Source organism: Strigops habroptila, chromosome 1 (genome assembly GCF_004027225.2).
Source record: "Strigops habroptila isolate Jane chromosome 1, bStrHab1.2.pri, whole genome shotgun sequence".
Lineage (NCBI taxonomy): Eukaryota > Metazoa > Chordata > Aves > Psittaciformes > Psittacidae > Strigops > Strigops habroptila.
The window spans coordinates 77,591,015-77,612,301 of NC_044277.2; the positions used below are offsets into that span (position 1 = coordinate 77,591,015).

At 41.2% G+C, this 21,287-nt stretch overlaps 1 protein-coding gene across 11 annotated transcripts in view; it reads right to left on the reverse strand.

Moving 5' to 3' along the window:
- CDH18 (cadherin 18) overlaps positions 1-21,287 on the reverse strand; it is a 513,966-nt gene that overhangs the window by 228,783 nt on the left and 263,896 nt on the right. For 4 of the 11 annotated variants that reach the window (XM_030500750.1, XM_030500758.1, XM_030500767.1 and 1 more), the window contains one exon: positions 2,488-2,586. The exons of 1 other annotated variant lie outside the window; for it this stretch is intronic. The gene's annotated coding sequence lies outside the window, so the exon portion shown is untranslated. Of the gene's footprint in view, positions 1-2,487; positions 2,587-18,667; positions 18,817-19,010; positions 19,100-21,287 lie in introns of those variants that run through there. 6 more of the 11 variants (XM_030500714.1, XM_030500732.1, XM_030500786.1 and 3 more) reach the window with 5 other exon arrangements.

Genomic DNA, 21,287 nt, shown 5'->3' on the forward strand with positions numbered 1-21,287 from the left:
AAGTTGTCCCATCACTGGAACAGAATTAGTCACACTACATAAAGTTAAGAATCTGTGAAAGTAGAGGTCAATGCCTAGATCTTCCTTCCTTTACAATTTTCTATAAGGCTGTAACACTTGACAAGCATGGTCAGTAACCACTCTGAGATTTTTTTATAAAAGTTTTCTGTTAGGAAACTTAACTGCATCTCTACATTAAACTTTCTGTGATTACTGTGACTGCAAAATACTTGTGTTCTGAAAAACTGTCAACTAAGAGCAAAAATAAGCAGTGCTGTAGCTAACTAAGGCACGAAAGTGATCTGATCCAGGAAAGAAATCTTCTGTGATTTTACCAGCTCCAAACAGTTACCAGTATCTACTGACTAAATGGAAGTGGAACAGCCTCTCGAAAGTGCACTATGTAGGCCATAACCTTTTTCCGTCCCTTAATAACTAGACTGGTACACCTAGCTACAAAACCACTTCAACTTCATTGTGTAATGAGTCAACTCTAGTCCCATTAGAAAGTGGAAACTATGTATACAAACTTAGTACTCCTGTAAAAATCTACAGAAAATCACTAAATGATGAATGTAATTTAAAAGGGCTCCTGTTCTTATTAAAAAATAATAATATGTTAAGGTATAGACAGTGCAGTGCCTTTCAACATATATTTGGGGGGGGGGGGGAAGGGGTGCGTGCCAGAAGGTAAGCCTTCATATGTGCACAGAAGCCACACAGATACATAGAAACATATATCCACCTACATTTATACTGTTGTTTTATCTTCTTGAGTAAATCTGCACTTCTGAGAGGTATGACAAAGAACATTTAATCATATTGCCACTACAGTACTATTGGAAACAACCATGATCAATGAATGCCTCAAAACTCCCAGGATAACATTTGGCTAGAAGTGTTTTTGAGAAGAGAAAAATAAAACCTTTAGACTCAATGAACATTACCTCAGCTGCACTACCTGCAGGCCCAATCATGACTTTTAACAATCATGACAGCAATGATACAGACCTTCCAGTCCTAGGAAGTAACTAGAAAGGATTAAAAAATTGCCAAAGAAAGATTTCTGCACATATTCACAAACTATTTCTCAGTTACACTCTATGCAATAGTTTTGCCTTCACTGATGCTGCATTAGGCATTAATCAGCAAAATTTCTGCCTTAGTATCTTCAGAGTTAATTTTACTGAGTCCTGCTCATTACACAGGGTTAATTCTCCAATTCTCTAAGTTGAAATTGAACATTTAAAATAAAAACTAAGGCATACTAAGACATCGCTGCCCACTTCCTCCTCAGATAAAAATATAACCTTATGAGGAGGAAAGCTTACATTTGGGGCCAATCACAGCAAGACAAGCAGCAAAAAAGATTCTAGAAAAAACTATTTTTATCATCAAATCTATGACATATTTTGCTAGTTTTCCACCCATCTTTTCACACTTCTAAAACTACACAGTTGTTACTAGATATCTTTCTGGCTGACAGCGAGTTAAGTGAAAAAGTTACCATCCATGACCTGCTCCAGTTGCTTATTAACATCTTTCTTTTCCGCATGATGCTGCTTCCTCAGATCTGCTAGCTTAACTGTATGCATAGACAATCCTGGTGCTAGTCAAAACATTCAGTATCAAATTAAACTCTGGGTTTAGATGCAGGTTACTTGACAGAGACAAGTTAAGGAGAGGCTACAGATACCTTACTACCATCAAACAGGAGGATAAAATAACTTCTGGCAGGATGTGGTAAAGAGCAGATGAGGTAGGCTCAGAGCTGTAATCTTTCCACCAAGCTCAGTGGCAACCAAGACAGCATTTCAGACCACAGCTTTAATGTTTTGGAGGATAGGTGAGAGAAAAGTAGTACTAGAATACCACAGACACAACAGTAAACTCTATAAGAGACTGGCTATGGCTTTAAGAAAAAAACCTCTGTCTTATGGAACTAAAAATAGAGAACAAAACTCCTCAGTTTTCTGTGCTATCTTAAATTTACAGAATAGCCAAAACCAGTAAAAATATTAAACCAGAAGGATTTTCACAGGGCAGGTGGTGGTGGTTACTAAAAATTATATTCTTACAAGATAAGACTTATTCCAGGACCCGGCCACATTCATAACAGAAAGTAGCCGACATGAAGTGCTTACTTAACCCAGCAGCCTTTAAAATTTACTATGCAACTGAGAGAAGGGTCTCTTAAAGAGACAGTCCAGATACTTTTACTTTGGGGCTTCCCAATTCTTCCCCTTCCTTAGTCATCTTACAGCCAACACAGCCAGCTCCAGAGCTTATGAGCTGGGTACACATAAAGCCTGTCTGCAAGAGCACATGTTACCAAGTTGCACAGACCCAGTGGTAAAAATCAGGCAGTGGTTCAGCCTCTTTGGATGACTATCTAACCAAGATCAATCATTAAATGCAAGTAAATGCTGCCTGCTACACAAGCTAAAAATTGCTCTGTTGCAAAGAGTAAGGAAACAGTGAATTCACCTTCTTCTTGGGGTCCAGATCACTGCTCTAGCCAGACGGCTGTGCTTCTCCTCTTAGCTTACTTCAAACAAAATTCATTCTCTGCTCATTTCGCAACACCTAGAAGTGAAAAAGAAGATCTTACTGAGGTAGAATGGGAAATACTCATTTAACTTAGTCCCTTTTCAGTAACTGGATTAGCAGGTGTTTGTATGCCTATTTCTGTACAGGAGATCATAAATTTCAGATGTGAATATTAAGGCACCTGCAAAGCAATGTTACTGAGATGCTAACTTGGCATCCTTAACATTTCAAATTATAACAAAGACAGGTAGTCACTAATAAACACCAGAGAGACGCCGTATTTTCTTTCTCTACAGTCAGCAATCTGTAATAAATTCAAATACATGACAAACTGCTTCCACAGAAAAGAAAGAAAAGGTTAGAGTGAAACAGCTACTTTCGTAATTTCTGTCGGGATAGAACATACTCTAATTCAATTTCTATGCTGGGAAGAAAAATTCTGAATTACCATTTCTCATTCTAAAGAGGGACAACAAAAACAAGGGGTTTCTAGGAGATACTGCAACAGCAGAAAGGATACAGTATTCCTGCTGCTTCTAAGAAATAGAAACACTTTATTATTTTGAAGGAGCTGGCCAGAGCTGGCAGTTGAACTGAATTACAATTCCATCAGGTGCCAGCTGATACATTCAGTAGTGTTTGAGAGAAGATGAAATACAGTAGTCCATGCAAATCATAACAGAAAGTAATCTTTGATACAGAGCCATTCCTTGCCAAAGAACAGGTTTCACGTTCCAGATAAAGGAAATTTAAAACTAAAAGATGAAATCAACTTAGCAAAACAATTCAAAAATGCTTTTGTTTTAAAAACACATTCCCACAGAACTTAAAGCAGACAAACATATAACATGGTCTTGTTCTTTTTGAGAAAGATCAGAAATAATGAAAAAGATGGCATCTTGGTTAATGCAACGCTCACACTCTTTTCTGCATCCATCTGCAAAAGACCTATTTTTCACCAGGCTATTTAGCATATGCTGGGGGAAGATAATATTAAGGTCATTTGAGATTTCTCCAAAGGTTGCACAATGCACTACACACGTAGCATTTACTTAGGATTATCAAATGCAGTTGCATTGGAAATTAGGAAAATATTAAACGCACAAAGGTGAAGCAGCAGATTCAGTCCTTCAGGACAGTTGGTGCTCCCTTTTGCTTAATGCAGCTAGGCCCCAAAACACTGAGAAAAGCACTAGAGATTAGTAGGTTTTGCCAGGCCACGCTGTAAATTAACATCCTTAATTGTAGTGGCATGCCACTTGAGGGGAAAAAAGTAACTCTAAACTCAGAGAAATCAGAAGAAGAAATTTATAAATTCTTCCCTGCTACATAAGAGGGTTATCTTAAAAATTAAAGCAGTAATCCAGGCACACAAAGAAGCTTTTTCTCATTATTATTTTCTAGAACATTTTTGTCCATCTCAGTCATTTTGCTTCAGGGCTTCAACTTCATTCGTTCAGATACTATTCCAGCACCAAACAAATCTTTGGTCCTTCTGGTAATCAGACTTTATTTTCTGTATCTTACCCTAAGATGACATAACCATTTTGTTTCACCTTTGCAGGTTCCTCTTCTCCTTTGGTCTTAAAGGCGTCAAACTCTATAAATCGATTCTGCTCTTATAACAAGCAAGCTCTACTTATCCTTCCCCATTCACTAATGCTCTTACATTTCCACAGATACTCTTAACTGTCTACAGAAAAAAAAAACAACAAAGTGTTTCTGGAAGAAGGGGACTCAGCTTAATAATCAGTGCAGATAAAAAGGTATCTTCCAGAAGTAAGTCTATCAATGTCTAGTTGGAGAGGGACTTTTTACACGGGCCTGTAGTGACAAGACAAGCAGGAATGGCTTCAAGCTGAAACGGTGTAGATTTAGGTTAGATATTAGGAAGAAATTCTTCACTATAAAGGTGGTTAAGACGCTGAAACAGGTTGCCCAGAGAAGCTGTGGATGCTCCATCCCTGGAACTGTTTGAGGCCAGGCTGGATGGGGCCTTGAGCAACCTGGTCTATCGAAGCTGTTCCTGCCCATGGCAGCGGGTTGGAACTAGATGAGCTTTAAGGTTCCCTTCCAACCCAAACCATTCTATGATTCCATAAAATAGGACTGCAGACTGGACAATAAAAGCAAAAATATAGGTTGAGGGAAACTTCCGGAGATCATCTAGTCCAGACTCCTCCTCAAGGCAGGGCTAACTTCCAAGTTAGGTTAGATTGCCTTAGAGCCTTGTCCAGACAAGCCTTAAAAACCTCCATGGATGGAGGTCCATCCCTAAGCAACCTGTCCCAGTGCTTAACATCACTCCCTTTGAAAAGCTGCTTCCTTACATTCAATGGGAGTTTCCTTCACTGCCACTTGTGGCCATCGTCTCCTGCCTTGTTGCTGTGCACCCACCTTTTCCTAGCCAGAGCTAGGAAAGCCTAGCTCTGACTCCTCTACTGTTCCTGCAACCAGCTCCCTGCAGTGTCTTTTCTCTCATCTCCTGGCAAAACTGATCCTCCAGCAGCTCAGCAGCCTCCCACTCAATGCTGCATTGTCTTGACTTCCTTCTTGCTTTGGAGTACTGCAAACTGGGCACAGCTGTCCCACTGCAATGGAAGAGGAGAATCCCCTGCCCCAACCCACCAGCTGTGCCCAGCCACAGGGAAACTGTCCTTGCTGCAAGAGTGCACAGCTGCTTTGCCTGCAATTCACTGCCCACCGGATCCCCACGTCCTTTTCCACATGATGGTTGGCAGCCGGGCCGTAGCATTGCGCTGGGTAATGCCAAACCAGATGCAGGACTTCTACTGAGCTTTCTGTGGGAACAGTATTTATATGGAGTTTTAAGACAGACAGTCCTGTCCTAAGAAACTTAAGCTTAAACTAGGTGAGACAAGTAGATGAGACAGGTTGAAAAAGAGCTGTTCAAGAAAGGCAAGCCATTAAAAAAGAGGCCAGTTAAAAGTTCTGAGCCAGATTCAGAGCATGCATAAATACAAATGCAAATTCAGGAGCTTCTGTTCAAGGTGCGGGAGACAGATAATTGAGAGACTCAAATCCAGGTGATAGGGATAAATAAAGCAAAATTATTAGAGGGTTACCTGGCCATAAGGTGTAAGAATAGAAGAACGATTGAAAGTAAAATAAGCTTACGTACAACCTTAGGCAAGCAGCTCACTTCTCCAGTTATTTATTTTTTCACTTCCGAGATTCCAATTAGGCAACATCAAAGATACCACAAGCCACTATAGGTATAAAAAGGTCTTCAAAAGAAAAAGTAGTACTGCAGTCTGTTGGAGTTACCTGACAAAGAGGAGTTCAATAATCCTCTACTGCACTACAGAATAGGAGAGAGAAGTATAACTTATAAGTAATGGAAAGAAATAGATATGTGCCTGAAAGGAAATTTGAAATTCATCATGCTAAGCTTTCAAAGACAAACTTTAAACAAAATGGAGGTAGCTGAAAATATGTATTCATTTTGCTTGTGAGAAGAAGAAATCTCTCATGCCTTTAGGCAGTAGAGAATTATGTGGTCTTTCGAATTGAAAAAGTGTAAACTGTAGAGGATCAGACTGAATAAATGTTAAGATGCCAGTCTCATAGTACCTTTGGGAATCTACTCAGTAACAACAATCTCACACAGAACAGTGTATTTGTTTAGTTATTTATACCTTGAAGAGTAACCTAATCAAAGTGAAGGGATGTATTTGTGCATTAAAGAACAGAAACAAAGGAATTATCGGCATGAGAATACACAACAGGTGTAAACAGACAAGTAATTTTGAGGTAAACTGAAAAAAAAAAAACCAACTCTAAAACCAAAACAAACCACACAAAACCCTGGTAACTTTCACCTGGACTTGTTGGAGCAAGTCCAGAGGAGGTCCACAAGGATGATAACAGGACTGGAGCAACCCCCGTATGAAGACACGCTGAGAAAGTTGGGGCTGTTCAGCCTGGAGAAGAGAAGGCTGCGTGGAGACCTCATAGCAGCCTTCCACTGTCTGAAGGGGGCCTACAAGGTTGCCAGAGAGGGACTCTTCCTTAGGGACTGCAGTCATAGGACAAGGGGTAATGGGTTCAAACTTCAACAGGGGAAGTTCAGGTTAGATATAAGGAAGAAGTTCTTTACTGTGAGGGTGAAGAGGCACTGGAACAGGCTGCCCAGGGAAGTTGTGAATGCTCTATCCCTGGCAGTGTTCAAGGCCAGGTTGGACAGAGCCTTGGGCGAGACAGTCTTACTGTGAGGCATCCCCACCCACAGAAGAGGGGTTGGAACTAGATGATCATAAGGTCCTTTCCAAGCCTAAACATTCTGTGGTCCTATAAAAAAAGATTAATGTTTTCCACTTAGCATCTTTCAAGTGTTGAAAAGTTACTCAAAAGTTTCCCTCAACTTATGCAAAGACTTGAAATGCAGAATTCACTGAGTCCTCACAGCAAGAAGAAACCACCTTATCATTAAAAAAAACCCCAACAAAACAGAGGCAAGCTATTGGCTGGAGGAATAGTTTTATAAATCTGTAAATATGATTCCAGCACTACTGGAATCCAAGTATGGCTGTTGCAGGTGGGACAAGGTATTCAACATTCAAAAATGAGATGTGTATGTCTGAAGAAGGCTTCTTCAGTAAGTCCTCGTGTAAACCCTGATGCAAAGACCTGCTGCCTGAATACAAGTTTTCTGCGCATGTTCTTCAGGGTAATGATGGCAGCTGTGGAGAAGCCCCTTGGTTGGTGTGATAGGAAGGTTAATACCAACAGAAGCCATCTCCACTGCAAAAGTTACTTCTGTGCTGTCGAGCAGGAGTGCCAGCAAAAAGCTGAGGCCCTTGGCTGAGGATCAAAATACATCTCAAGGATGGGATCCAACTCGGTATGCAAATACATTTTGCCCTGGTGAACCAAAGCAGAAGATAGGTATAACTCTCTAACTCATAATATAATAAAAATAATATAAACACTGATTATTTGGCCTAAACCTGCAATTCTCTTTAGGAGTAAGACACCTACTGCATAAATAGTTTCTTGATTTAAAAAGAAGATCAACTTCTTTATGTGGCAACCTGTAAAACTAACTACGTTTTCTTGAGAAAAGAAAAAGATGAGGCATAAAGGAGCTGACTCTAATTGGCACCTTTACTAGAGTAATCTGGAACAATACTTCAAAGAAGAGCAAAGAACAGGTTTAGTCATGCCCTTCTTTTCTTGTATCATACCCAAAAAAAGGTTTAATCTCTTTCTTAAATAATATACTGTTACTTCTTTATTGAATTAATTTCATTTCTTTTATCCTTTCTCTTCTGCTTTTTTAAATCAATTGCTAAAATTACTCGGCAGAACTTCACATCAGGTATACAACACTTCCTTTCATTGGCATGAGATATATGGGAAAGAGGAGCTTAAAAGGCCAGTCATTATGTGCAGCCCATAAGCCAACATCTCCTAAAACAAAACATGTTCAGTTATAGCAGGGATTGGGCGAAATTGGATTTAAAGTACCCATTTAAAGTTTTTTGCTTCTGCAACTAATCAAAATGTCCATCTTTGTTCCAAATAAAACCTTCTCTGATGTCAGGTATGTTGAAGACTCCATGAAAATGGAGCACAGAACTTGGAGCTTTAAGGTAGCTACAATGAAAATAGAGAAGTGAAAATACAGAGCGGGCAGTATTGAAGAAGTCATTTAAAAGTACAAAAAATCATGACAAAGTATAAAGACATGAGGGAAAAAAAAGTGAGGAGCTAGGAAGACAAAAACTCAGCAAGAACAATCCCCATCCTTGGCAGCAACAGAGGTTCACACTCCCCACCTGACTGGTAACTGTCTGGTCCACAGGGACTCAGCAGGAGCCCACGTCCGAGTTATCAGGCATTATAATGGACCTCACAGCCTTACCTATCTACTGTTTGTATCAGCCAATCAATAATTGCTGTGTACTCATAAATTCAGTAAATTCCTGTTTGAAGTCTCTGTGGATGGTAAAAGATGTTCAAACAAAAGTGACACAGTAGAGGAAGAGTACATAAATTAAATGTATGGTTTGATTAAAGAGCTTTTTATGAGTTTGAATTTACTAATACTGCAGTTTTTAAAGTAAAAAAATGAAGACAGCCTTCAGGTTTCACAAAGAATAAACAATTCTGCCACATCAGAAAATCAGTTCATATATTCAAGTCTGAATGTTGATAGAGCAGTATTTTTCAAAGAGTTTGCCTTCTTTTGAAGCTGTTTGTGTGGCAACATCAGGAGATGATAGAGCAGAGCAAAGTGTTTCCCTTTAGGGTTAACACTGTATGTGGACATTACAGGAATGTCATTACTGAAAGCTTTGGTGTCAAAGCAAGATCACAGCAATTTACAAAAATTGACTAGACAGACTGACAGGCTTAAGACCTTGTCTACAAATCAACTTGTGTGGCATTCAGTTTCTAGTTCCTGGACACAGTGAAGCCAGAATGTTGATGATTCTCAGAAGACAAAAGCCAATTTTAAATTAAAGTTCCTCTACTTAGTTGACAGGTGCCATAAGCTTACTTAAAACTTTATTAATATTTAAAAAAAAAAAAAAATCTGAATTTGAAAGCTGTAGATTTGGAGGGGGTTGAGTACTAAAACACATTAACTCATGACCTTTAATTTTAATGAAGTTCTGAACAAAATATTTACAAGCTGTCCTTCAATACAAGAGTCTTTTAATAAAACCACTCATCTTTCACCTGGTATGGCACATGAATGCTTGCAACCATGGTTCATGCAAAGTTAAGAAAACTAATACCCTGTTTTTAAAAGCAAAATACAGCTCTATGTTGCAACAAGTATGTTCACACAAGTTCCAAAATGTGTAACATATCCATTTAAATGAGCTACATACACAGGGACATTCTTGAGTCTCGCTCTGCAGGGGTGTCACAACACTCATTAAAATATAATAAGCACCACAATGAATAGAGCAAGTGCTCATTATAATGTAATGAGCAATAATTATCACACAATGGTCCTGTGGAGTAAACTCATTGCTCTCCAAGAATGTTATACCTTTTTTTTTCTTTTAAAAAAACCATAAAAAGCTTCTGACTCAGTTCAGAACCAGGAAAACATACAGGCATGTTGACATGACATAGTACATTTGACCAAAACACACTACAATAATGTAACAACACAAGACAAACTAACTTCAGTAGCACAGCGAGTATTAATAGTTTTAGGAAATCAGTCCTCACCTGACCTTATACAGTCTGAAACAGCTCAAGTTCATTAGCCTTCAAGTCACAATACAAGGCTATATAGTCAACAAAGTCTTCCTGATGGCTTTGCTTGAGAGGCATTTACAAACCTCCTGAATAGATTTCTGTCTGGGAGTCTACTTTTCAAATGTGTGTACAAAGGAAAATCCCTCTGGTCATCTTTTCCATTCATCTGCCTCATGGCTAAAGAAGGATTACTGAAAAAAGGTACCTTATTTTTCTTTTCCCACATCCAGCCTGCTGCTCCCCCCATTTTCACTGTATTCGACTTGAAACTTGCCAAACCTTCATATAAAATGATACAGCTCTGTAATCTGGCAGAAAATTAACCCAAGGGAAAAAAAAAAAACCAACAAACCACCACCACAAAAAAAACCCAAAACCAAGCCGTATAAAAAAGCCTTACTTGTGGGCTTAGTCATCTTGCATAAATTCTCCATAAACTCCTCTATGCTCTCAGAAGCTCAGTTCTCTGGTAAAACACATTCATCTACTGACTCCTCCTTAAGAGGTCAAGAGGTCTCCAATGCTACGTTTTTCACTTACAGTATAAAACATGGTTGGTATTAGCACGATGCATGTTTCAGAAACAGAAAGGCCTCCTCCAGGATAACATTCATGTAACAGGATCACTGCCTCTAAACCTACAGCATCCAATTTACAGCACACGAGCCACAAGCACTGCCAGTTTATGCCTCAGCAGCAAGCCAGGGACTGATCCACAGTACTCTGCCAGCACAGGGGACCCACTCCCTGTCTATAGCCCACGCAAAGCCTACATGCCCTTAATACACCTGGTAAACGCCTGGAAAGAGGTTGCTGCTGCTTGAAGGCACTTCTGGCAGCAGGTCATATCATCTCCTCCAGGAACAGTAACCACACTCCCTTCGTGCTGCTCCCTGGGGCACCTCTGGGGCACACACTGTGCTAATGCACTGAGAACCTTATGCCTAAGACAGCTGTGCTGAGAAAATACAGAATAAGAAATGAATCCAGTTTATTTAGGAAACACTTGACCTTGTATGAATTAATTACACTGTGAATACTTTGCAGTCTTTACCTGACTCCGAAAGAAGCTCAACCAGCCAGAAATGCTGAGCACCACTTGAAAACATATGTCTGCTTGCAGATTGTCTTACCACTTTCCAAAACCACTCAGAAGGGTTTCTAATACATAGCTCAGTTGCTATTGTATTATCGTATTTGCTATGTATTTCAAAGCCTTAGTTGTGCATTCACTGAAAATCACTAAGAACAAACACTACATTTCTTGAGCAGTTTTCTAAAAGAAGACTTCTTTCTAAAAGAAGATGGTCCAAAATTTAAAAAAAAAAAAAAAAAAAAGATAAAGAAGAAAACAGGAAGAAAACCCAACTTACCATACGATGCTGAATGAACTGATTACTTTACACCTTCCAAACCAAACCATTTTATGATTCTGCCATGGAAATACAAAAATATCCAAGATCTCTCTAGCTTAATAGGCAAGACGGTATCTCTCAGCTCCAGTTCCCTAATATGAATGCAATAATTTGTGCTTTAATGAACACCAAATATATAACAAGTTTTCTTTGTCAGCAAAGTGTGTGGAAATTGCATGTTGTCCTGGGTTCAGCTATAGCAGTCATTTTTCTCCTGCTTAGTAGCTGGTGCAGTGCTGTGTTTTTTAACTTTCAGCCTGGGAACAACGCTGATAACACCGATGTTTTTTAGTTGTTGCTAAGTAATGTTTATTCCAACCAAGGACTTTCCTCAAGTCTCATGCTTTGCCAGGAGGAGGGGAAGCCGGGAGGAAGCAGAGACAGGACACCTGACCCAAACTAGCCAAAGGGGTATTCCATAACCACAGCACGTCATGCCCAGTATATAAACCGGGGGGAGTTACCCGGAAGGCCCAGATCACTGCTCGGGTCGGGCTGGGTAATCGGTCGCGGGTGGTGAGCAATTGTATCCTCTCCCTTGTTATTTCACTAATCGTTATTATCATTGGTGTAGCAGTAGTGGTTTTGTGTTATACCTTAGTTGGCGGGGACTGCTCTTATCTCAACCCGTGGGAGTTGCATTCTTCCCATTCTCCTCCCCCATCCCTCCGAGCGGGGGGAGGAAGAAGGGGGGGGGGGGGAGTGAGCGAGCGGCTGTGTGGTTCTGAGTTACCGGCTGGGCTCAACCACGACAGTTCTTTTTGACAGAAGAATGCAACTCCCACGGGTTGAGATAAGAGCAGTCCCGCAACTAAGGTATAACAAAAACCACTACTGCTACCACCATGATAATAACGATTAGTGAAATAACAAGGGGAGAGGATACAATTGCTCACCACCCGCCGACCGATACCCAGCCCGACCCGAGCAGTGATCTGGGCCTTCGGGTAACTCCCCCCGGTTTTATATACTGGGCATGACGTGCTGTGGTATGGAATACCCCTTTGGCTAGTTTGGGTCAGGTGTCCTGTCTCTGCTTCCTCCCGGCTTCCCCTCCTCCCTGGCAAAGCATGAGACTGAGAAGTCCTTGGTTGGAATAAACATTACTTAGCAACAACTAAAACATCGGTGTTATCAGCGTTGTTCCCAGGCTGAAAGTTAAAAAACACAGCACTGCACCAGCTACTAAGCAGGAGAAAAATGACTGCTATAGCTGAACCCAGGACACATGTAATAAATGATGTGTAGGTGGTTTTTTATGACTCCAGTAAGAAGGCTTATTATTTATGAGAAAGAACAAAATGTAAAACATTAAAGAAATAGTGATTGAGGACTGTAATCCAGACATAAATTAGTTTTCCTTTTTTATTTTTATATATTGGCAGTTCCCATGGGCAGTTAATAGCTTCCATGAGTGCTGCTCATATGCCCTAGTTTTATTTCACCTCTCCTGAAAGCCAAGATTTTACACTTAGAAGAGTCAGCAGTTCCCAGGTGCTAATATAATATACCAGTGTTAAAAATACCTTTTTCAAGTCAAATGAAATATTTCTCACTACTGAACAAACTAAAGGAGCTACCTCCTTTTAGCAACAACCTTATCCTTCAAATATGCACAAACACATGCAGACGTACACCAACACCCTCAAAATTAACAGCAATGCTTTCCCTGTCCTGCCAGCACTGTTAAACTATTAAAATTTTTACTAATTATAGGAAGGTCTCTACTGAAGGAGCACTTGTACTTTGCAAGTAGTGCAGGATTCACTGGCAGAGAATCTCAAACCTGGTTCTGGATATCTCCAATGCTTGTCCTACTATCACAGAGATGGTTTCTATGTTGACAATTTTTATTTTTGTTTAAATATTCTATCAATTTGAGTACCATCAACAGCAGCACATGATAGGAAGTCTGATCGAATCCTAGACAGAAATCCAAGCCTGAGAAATTTCTCTCCCTGCCCCAATTCCAAGTGTCATCTTAAGCTTCATTCGAACAACTTCTCTATACAGAAATGGTGTTTATAAGGAGAAGACACAACAAGAAGTATTTCCTCTGGGGAGGACACACTTATTGATAATGAAAGGCACTTTGTAGTCACTTGGACCAAAATATTTTCATTTGTAGCTCTCTCACCACCCAGTAAGAATAAGACATGAATTAAACAGAATTAAAATCCAGATGTGTAACTTTGGTGTAACAATGTATTACTCCTTCAGTTAAGTGGTCTACTCATAGAATTCAAAATAAATCATTTAATGTAATTATGGAAATGCACATTCCCATCAGTGAAAATAAGCAGACTTGGGTCGAAGAATAGCTCACTGTACTGCCACACAATGTGATCAGTAACTTTTGCAGGCTTTTAACAGTACAGAGCATCATTCTTTTTTAAAAAAGCTGATTTCCATTTATTTGTACCTTCCTAAAGAATACGTGCATGGATGTGTAACCATATATGCATCCATAACCATGGCTATAAGGGCTTAACGGCAATTAATTACGAACCAATACAGTGCATGATGGAAACACTGGAACAGGCTGCCCATGGAAGTTGTGGATACCCCATCACTGGAAGTGTTCAGTATCAGACTGGATGGAGATCTGAATAACCTAATTTGGTGAAAGATGTCTCTGTCCACGGCAGGGGGTGCAGATTAGGTGATCTTCCCTTCCAACCCAAACCATTCTTGTGACTTTGTGAAATAGCTGGAAATACCAGAACAGGGAGTCAACCACATACAGTTGGTTGTTTTCAACAGGAATACTGCACAAGGAGAAGACATGATGGGCAGTATTTAGACCACCTACATTTAGACACATACGTTAGTTCAAGCTATCTATGTCACAGCGGGGAGATGCAGGTTTCTCCAGAGACCAGTTCAAAGCAACTCAAGAACCCACTGTAGCGCATGAAAAACCTGAAGCTGGCCAATTTGCAATGCCCATTCCTGTGCCTCCAGCTGACGGGGGAACGCGACAAGGGCACAGCAGTCCACAGTTCCACCTCCAGCAGTCCATCCTAAGAAAAAGCATGCCCATCCTACCACCTCACTCCTTCCCTCTGACAAGCCAATGTGACTGATCCCTCTTGTAAAGTACTTTCAGGGTTCAACATTACAGACTGTGCAGTACCACACAGACCAAAAAAATCTCACAGGTTGCTACAGTCCTATGGTAGAAATGCAGCCAGTATTTGAGCTAGCTTTGGTATTTTTATATGACATTTTGCAAACATCTTTTAAAATCTGTCCACGCAAGCACAGGATTAGGATTTTGAAACCTAAATAAGGTAGAGTGAGGATGGAAAAATATGTCCGTGATCTAAATATATTCCCCCTTGCAAGATTATTTGCTTAAAAGAAGTGAAGAATTTCATAAAGAATCAGAAGTCGAGCCTGTAATTGTAAAATAAAGTTCTGCCTTTTCTACGATAACAAACCCAGCCTTAACTCTGCTCAGGTTTGAAGTAATTCCACAAAAATATAAACAGCAATTGCCATCATGCAGAATCACAATTCTTACAGGCCTCAGACATCTGATAAATGTATTTTCGGTATACAAGAACTGCAGATGTGTGAAGGCCACCAAGTTGCTTATCAGTTACTTACAGAGCTACATGACCACGTTATTCTGGTTGTGCTCAATGCACAAAAACATTATTTAAAAAAACCCCACAAGCCCAACCCCAAAGCAACAACTTCCCCTCCCCCCCCCCCAAAAAAAAACCAAACCAAATCGAAACAACAACAAACCAAACAAATCCGAACACAAGACTAGGCTCATGCATGAGACGTGGGGGATTTGAAGGGAATGTAGTAACTGTACCAAGTAGAGTGTTACCTCGCTCCCTTCAAATGCTCAACTAGTTTCATCTGAATTCCAGTTGATTCTCCATCTGCATATTAAGACCAGTCCAAAACACTAATGGTACATTATTAAAAGCATCTCAGTATCCATGATTTGTCTGACAAAGCCTGGTTTTGGAGGAAAAAAAAAAAAAGTCTCATTCTGCCAGTCTTCCTTCTCCCTTACGGGAGACATCTTTTTTCTCAGCTCCCAATTCAGAAACTTCTTAAAAATTCTACTTCAGTTCTTGGACTGAATTTTCAAATTTCATGTAGCTTTGTCTGCTGGAAATTGAGAGCAAAATCATGTTTATAATCAAAACCAATTTACAGAGTAATGGGGACACTCACACTTAGGTATTAGGCACTGCAATATTTCTTTAAAGCAACATTGTACAATACTCGTTCTGTAATTACCATGCAATGTTCACGTCATACAAGAAGTTACAGAGTGTTTCATAGACTTGTCTATGATGCCCATCAAGTAAGTGGTGAAATTAAAGCCCTCACCCTGATTTATCGCTGTTCTATATTCTTTAAACTGTTGACCAAGGAAAATAAGTTTTCTACATTAATTAAAGCTAGTGAGATTTACTTGCTGGATTACATAAATCATTGTAGGCAATTTTGGAGTTTTCATATTATTACCGCTTATGACCTTCATATATGCACCTCCTCCCTCTAGAAGATGATGAATAAAATCTCTTCCATAAATAGGATCATTTTATATTGATTTGCCACTTTCATTTTATATTGCCTACATTGCTACATGTCACGATGGCTGATTTAGCTTAGGCCCCTTTGCAGGACAGGTCCGCCAGACCTAACTAGCTGTTAACTGTCTGAGCAGGAGCTCATGTTCATCTGCATGGAACAGATGACTCACTGGTATTCAGCTGCTTTGGTTCGATCTGATTAGAGTGATAATTTTCAGCACTACTTGTATTAACAGAAACATAGCTCTTAACCAGAGCAGGAGCTTGCACACATGGAACAGGATTTTTCATACCCTTCAAGTTTAATTTATCAGCCTGAGATGTAGGCTGAAGTCTTCCATACAACCATAATGAGAACTAACAACTAAATTACTTACATTTTAAATGTGTTTCTTTCTAGTTGTTGATAAATATCCAGTCCTTACTGAAACCAGTGATAGAAGTTAAATCGAGTTCAGAGACAAAATATTTTAAAAACCCCTAACGAACAAACAAAAAACACACAAAACAACAAAAAACAAACAACAAAACCAATATTGCAATAACTTTTAAATACAGATTGTTCCCTGAAGGGTATTACATAAATCTTACACACCACAGGAATATCAGTACTGGTACAGTAAAAACTGCACCTTTCTGGCATGCACATGCGTGCTTGCACAAGCTTATTTTGGATGTTAAGACATTTATCCCCAGTTGTTTTATAACATCACATATGTTCACCAGAACTAGCTAATGTTCACCATGAGCTAGCACAGCATGCACCAACAAAGTGGTTGAGATAGAGTGTCTGCACTGCAGGACAAAACCACTAGATAACAATTTTAATGCAGGCAGTAAAGAATGCTGCCCTCAAATTAAATTACCTGGGGAACTAAACTGGTCAAAGCATAAAAACTTCCACTGGCATTTTGTCCTAACAGCAGGGTTAGCACTCCTGTGCTGGTGAAGCCTTATAAGATCCTCAGCGCCCACAGTGGAAGCCATTTAGTTTTGAATCTCATCTGTAAATGGTTCAGTCAGCAACACAGTGCCCTCTTAGGCATGCTTGTGCACTGGATCTGCTCCTATTTAAACTTAAGTGCTGTCTGGCACACTATTTCTCCTGTCGTTTTTTAGAAGGAGCAGGTAACAGCAAATGGGTTGGTTTGGTCTTTGGTGGTTGCTTTTGTTTTGGTTTGGGATTTCTCTCCCCCCACCCCCCCCCTTACTTGTCTGTTTTGTCAAGTAGAAATCATAAATCATAGATGAAACAAAGTTATCCATTGGAGTCCTTAAGCAGGATGACCAGTGATTTTAACCATCTGCAACAGAAAACTATTACATTGTTTCCAGGGGTCCACCTAAATTTTATTTTATTTTTTTCTTTTTAAAGGCACACCTTAACTTACATTAGGAAACTATAACGTACCATGTCTTCTTCAGAAAAGTCTGAAATGAAACAGTCTGTCAAAGGCAGTGGAGTAGGTTAGGGAAGCCTTTGGGTTATTTCTCTAAATCAGTCTTCTTACCTTTGCATTTAGGCAAAATGCTAAACATATGCCAAAGTTTTAAATTAATGTATTATTTCCCCTAAAGACAAACACTTACTGTCATCCAGGAGGGCAATTATTGCAGACAGAAGGCTCCTGTGTTTTCACACAACTGTATCTGATTGACTGCAGCACAGAAGTAAAGCTTTGGAAATGTAGAAGCTATGCTTAGTGTCTTGGAATGAAAAATAGCATCTGTACCTTGAACAGAGGCAGTGATTTTATCACCTGTGCTAATAGAAGTTATAATTTTACTTGTGTTTTCCATTGTATTTCTTTTGATCATGAAAAACTAATGAGGCATTGACGTTCATGAAATTGGATTTATCTGAAACCCTAATCTGAACGATGAACTACATTAAAATACGAGAAATGTTCATACTGCTTTACAGAGACCCACTCAGAGATTCTAACACATGCAGGGGTGTACATTTGCCATGTTTCACTGGCTTCTGCACCCTGTTCTCCTTGTATCTTGTCACTCATGTACACAAGCCAGCCTCTCTCTTTAACAGGCACACAGAGACACATGCACACAGAGGGAGGTTCAGGACCACCTTGTTTTCAAAGAGACACATTAGTGAAGTCATCCTGAGGAACTCCTGGCTTGCAAAAATACTGGATTCCAGACCACAGGCAGTGCAGTTAGTGAAAATGTGGTATGAACTAAAGGCACACGTTCACTAGGAAGGAATCCACAGTGGTGGGCTAGGAAGAAATGAAGAGAGGATTCATTTCTGGCTGTGCATTATTTACAGTGTCCTTTACACAAGTAAAGTTGGGTCACTGCTTAAGCTTTAACGAGCAGCTAAAGGTACATCTGCAAGTCGTCTTTTCTGCTGCCGTTGCAATCCTTGGTGATCACGTAATATTACAGACACGGTGACCAATAAAAATAATACAAAAAAAAAATCTAACTCGCATACCAGGCTTCATTTTCTTCACATGCAGTTTAACATCACATGCTTTTTGTACAGAAAGGCTCACATACGTGAGTTGAGCCCCAGACCTGCCTGCCATCCCCATTAGAAGGCATCTGCAGACCACCCTCACACGCACCGCGGGCACTGTCGGCACAGCCGCACACCACACATTCGCAGCGCGCCGCTGCCTGCCCTGCCTCTGCTCTGCAGCTCCCTCCCGCACTGCTCCCTTCGGGGAGCACCGCGACCCCCGCCACCGCGGGGGCCAGCCTTGCCGAGACCAGAGGGAACTTTCGCACACACAAACGGACCCACTGCCACAGCGCTACCGCACGCAGCACTTAGCACGGCTCCGAAGGCGGCTGTGTTAGCAGCACCGCTGCCCACCAATATCCACGCTGCCACGTTATTTATAAAGTGTCATTTTATTTAAGCCTTACCTTGGCTGACTTGCCCTAACTGGTGACAAGGCACTTTAATTTAGAGGAAGCACTGGGGACTTTCCGCGGTGCTGGCGGCACGGCTGCTCCCCGTCCTTAGAGGCACCGGCCGGCCCCGGCACCGGCCCCGCGGCCCTCCCGGCCCGGCCCCGCCTCGCCCCGCCCCGCCGCTCCTGCAGCGCCGCCGGCCCCCACCATTGGCTGCGCCTCCCCCCCGCCCCGTCCCCCCCCGCCCCGCCGCATCTCCCCTTCCCCGGCACTTCGGGGCTCACCAGCCCCGGCACTCGGGAGAACGCGCTATGCACCCAGTCCCGCACCCAGCCCCGCATCCCTCCGTCAGTACCGATCTCATCGGTGCGTACGGGCACAGGCGCATCTTTGTCCGAAAGCCCTCTTTCCGTGCTAGCGCTGCTGAAGAAGGACGGCTCCAGCTCGGCGACAGCCAGCCCCTCAGTTCGGGGCTGGGAAGCGGGGCCGAGAAGCAGGGCCAGACGCGAGAGGGCTGGGCGGGCTGGGGGAGCGCAGGGAATGGGCACACGGCCGAAAGCGGGCGGCGCGGCACCGGCGTGGCGAGCCGGCGGTAAATTTCCCTCTTTCCGTGCAAAGTCGTAACAGGCTGCTGAGCAGCGAGCTGACGGCTCACTGTACAGCAATCCGCACGATGCAAATCCAACGATGCCTCTCCGCTCCTCCTTCCAGCACAGGAGGTCCCACACTGGCCACCTGCCCCCTGCCACTCTTTGAAAAATTTCCTGCCTTTTGAACAGTAAGTTGGTGGAAAATTTATGCCCTTTCAGGCTAGTGTGGTTCAAGGCAGACTGGCTGATGCAAAAGTAATTCAAAAACCTGGACCTCCTGCAACATCTCTGCTGCAAATACACCTTATTTGGAGTTAAGATTAATGGCATTCTTCTGGTTCAGGGTCTCAGTAATGGAGCAAATGTGACAGATTCTGCTTATCCAGCCTGCTAAGGCAGTGTATTAAAAGGTAATGAACATCCAAGTGAAAGCCCCGGCACATGCCCTGCTGGTGCAAAAGTCCCTTCCTTCTGGCCAGCAGTACAGGTGCTCTGGAATGAGCCCCAAAACCAAAGCGTGCTTGAGCCCCAGAGCCCTGGCAGGATGGAAGAAGAGAAATCTACTGGTTACCAGTACTACGGGTCAGAAGCAGTATCCAAGGTATAAATGATCTAGGTTGGGAAAGGACAGCTGAAAAGAGTGATTCTACAATTTAACATAACCAGAAGGGAAGCTGTTATACCAGATAAGGTGGAAGAACAACACTGCTCACTGAGATCACTTAAATCAAAGTCAGAATAAAATCCAGTGCTCAATTTTGAGAACTTCCCAAACAAAATCACTCTGAGCTGTTCAGCTACACACATTCAAAACGATTTTGCAAGCAGGGGAGGGAACTGAAGGCAAGAAGCAGCTAGCTGTTTGAATTTGGGAGATGTAAGCTCTTGGAGAGAATGAAATAGAAGCTGTTTCAATTTGCTATTTATATGTCCTCTGGCTTACAACTGCAGCACATATGAATCAATGCTTTAATACACAGTCTTCAGAATGTTCTCTCTCATGCAACTTCTGTTAGGTTTTGCATAGCTCCGGATTCAGATCTCATGATCTGGGGGATGGGTTCCTTTTATCCAGATGCTTTCACTATTTTACTGCACTACGGGAGAAGCAAATTTTGAATCTCCTTGTCAAGGAGGTAGTTACATTAGTAACATGGAGGGAAAACAAAAAAACAAAAAAAAAAAGAGGAGGGGAAAAAAGGGATGAACTAGCACCCCTTCCCTTTCATTCTTTGAAGATCCACCCAATTTCACATGAAAAAGAATTCATGCCAAGACACCCTCCAAAGACACCCTCCTCACTGCTGAAAGAGGCAAAATACAGGGTTATCCTTCAGCCTACCAACCACTGGATGAAATGCTGCTTAGGTGTAACAACCCAAGAATACAGCCGAAAACAAAACATTTTATTTTATGTTGGGGGTTTTTTCAGCAATTTTCAGTGAAATTCTGAATATTCACCAGATACTCAAGAGTGTAAGTCATCAACTCATTTGTTTCTGCAATAAGAAGTATGACAAGCAGAGAGAAGTCTTGATGCTCCAGAAAAGCATTTAAAAAGTGAAAATCTATAGAGTTCTTTCTTCTTTTGTATATATATAATAAATACATGCATATACATTAATATCTACATATTTCAGAGACTTCTCTTAGGCAGGAGCAAAGAACATCAGTGTAAAGAGATTATAACCAGTATTGCACGGCTGATTTTGGTACAAAATTAGTCACAGATTTTCTTAATAATTCAAAAATTATGCCAACTTTTCAAGGAAAAAGCTGACAGTTTGAAAAAAAAAATAGCCTCACTGAAACTCTGACATTTCTTCTAAGCCTACATTCTAGGACTAAATACTGAGATTTGCTGTTATTGATGTTAGGTTGATCCTTTCATCAGTTTGAATGTTAAAAAATCTAAAATTTGTCAAGGGAAAAAAAAGCCCTCATGAAAAGAACCCCAAAATGAAATTATTGTCTGGGACTGCAGCAGTATTGCCAGAGGATTCCAGAGAAATTTGGGTATAACCCCGAAGTCATTGTGTGCA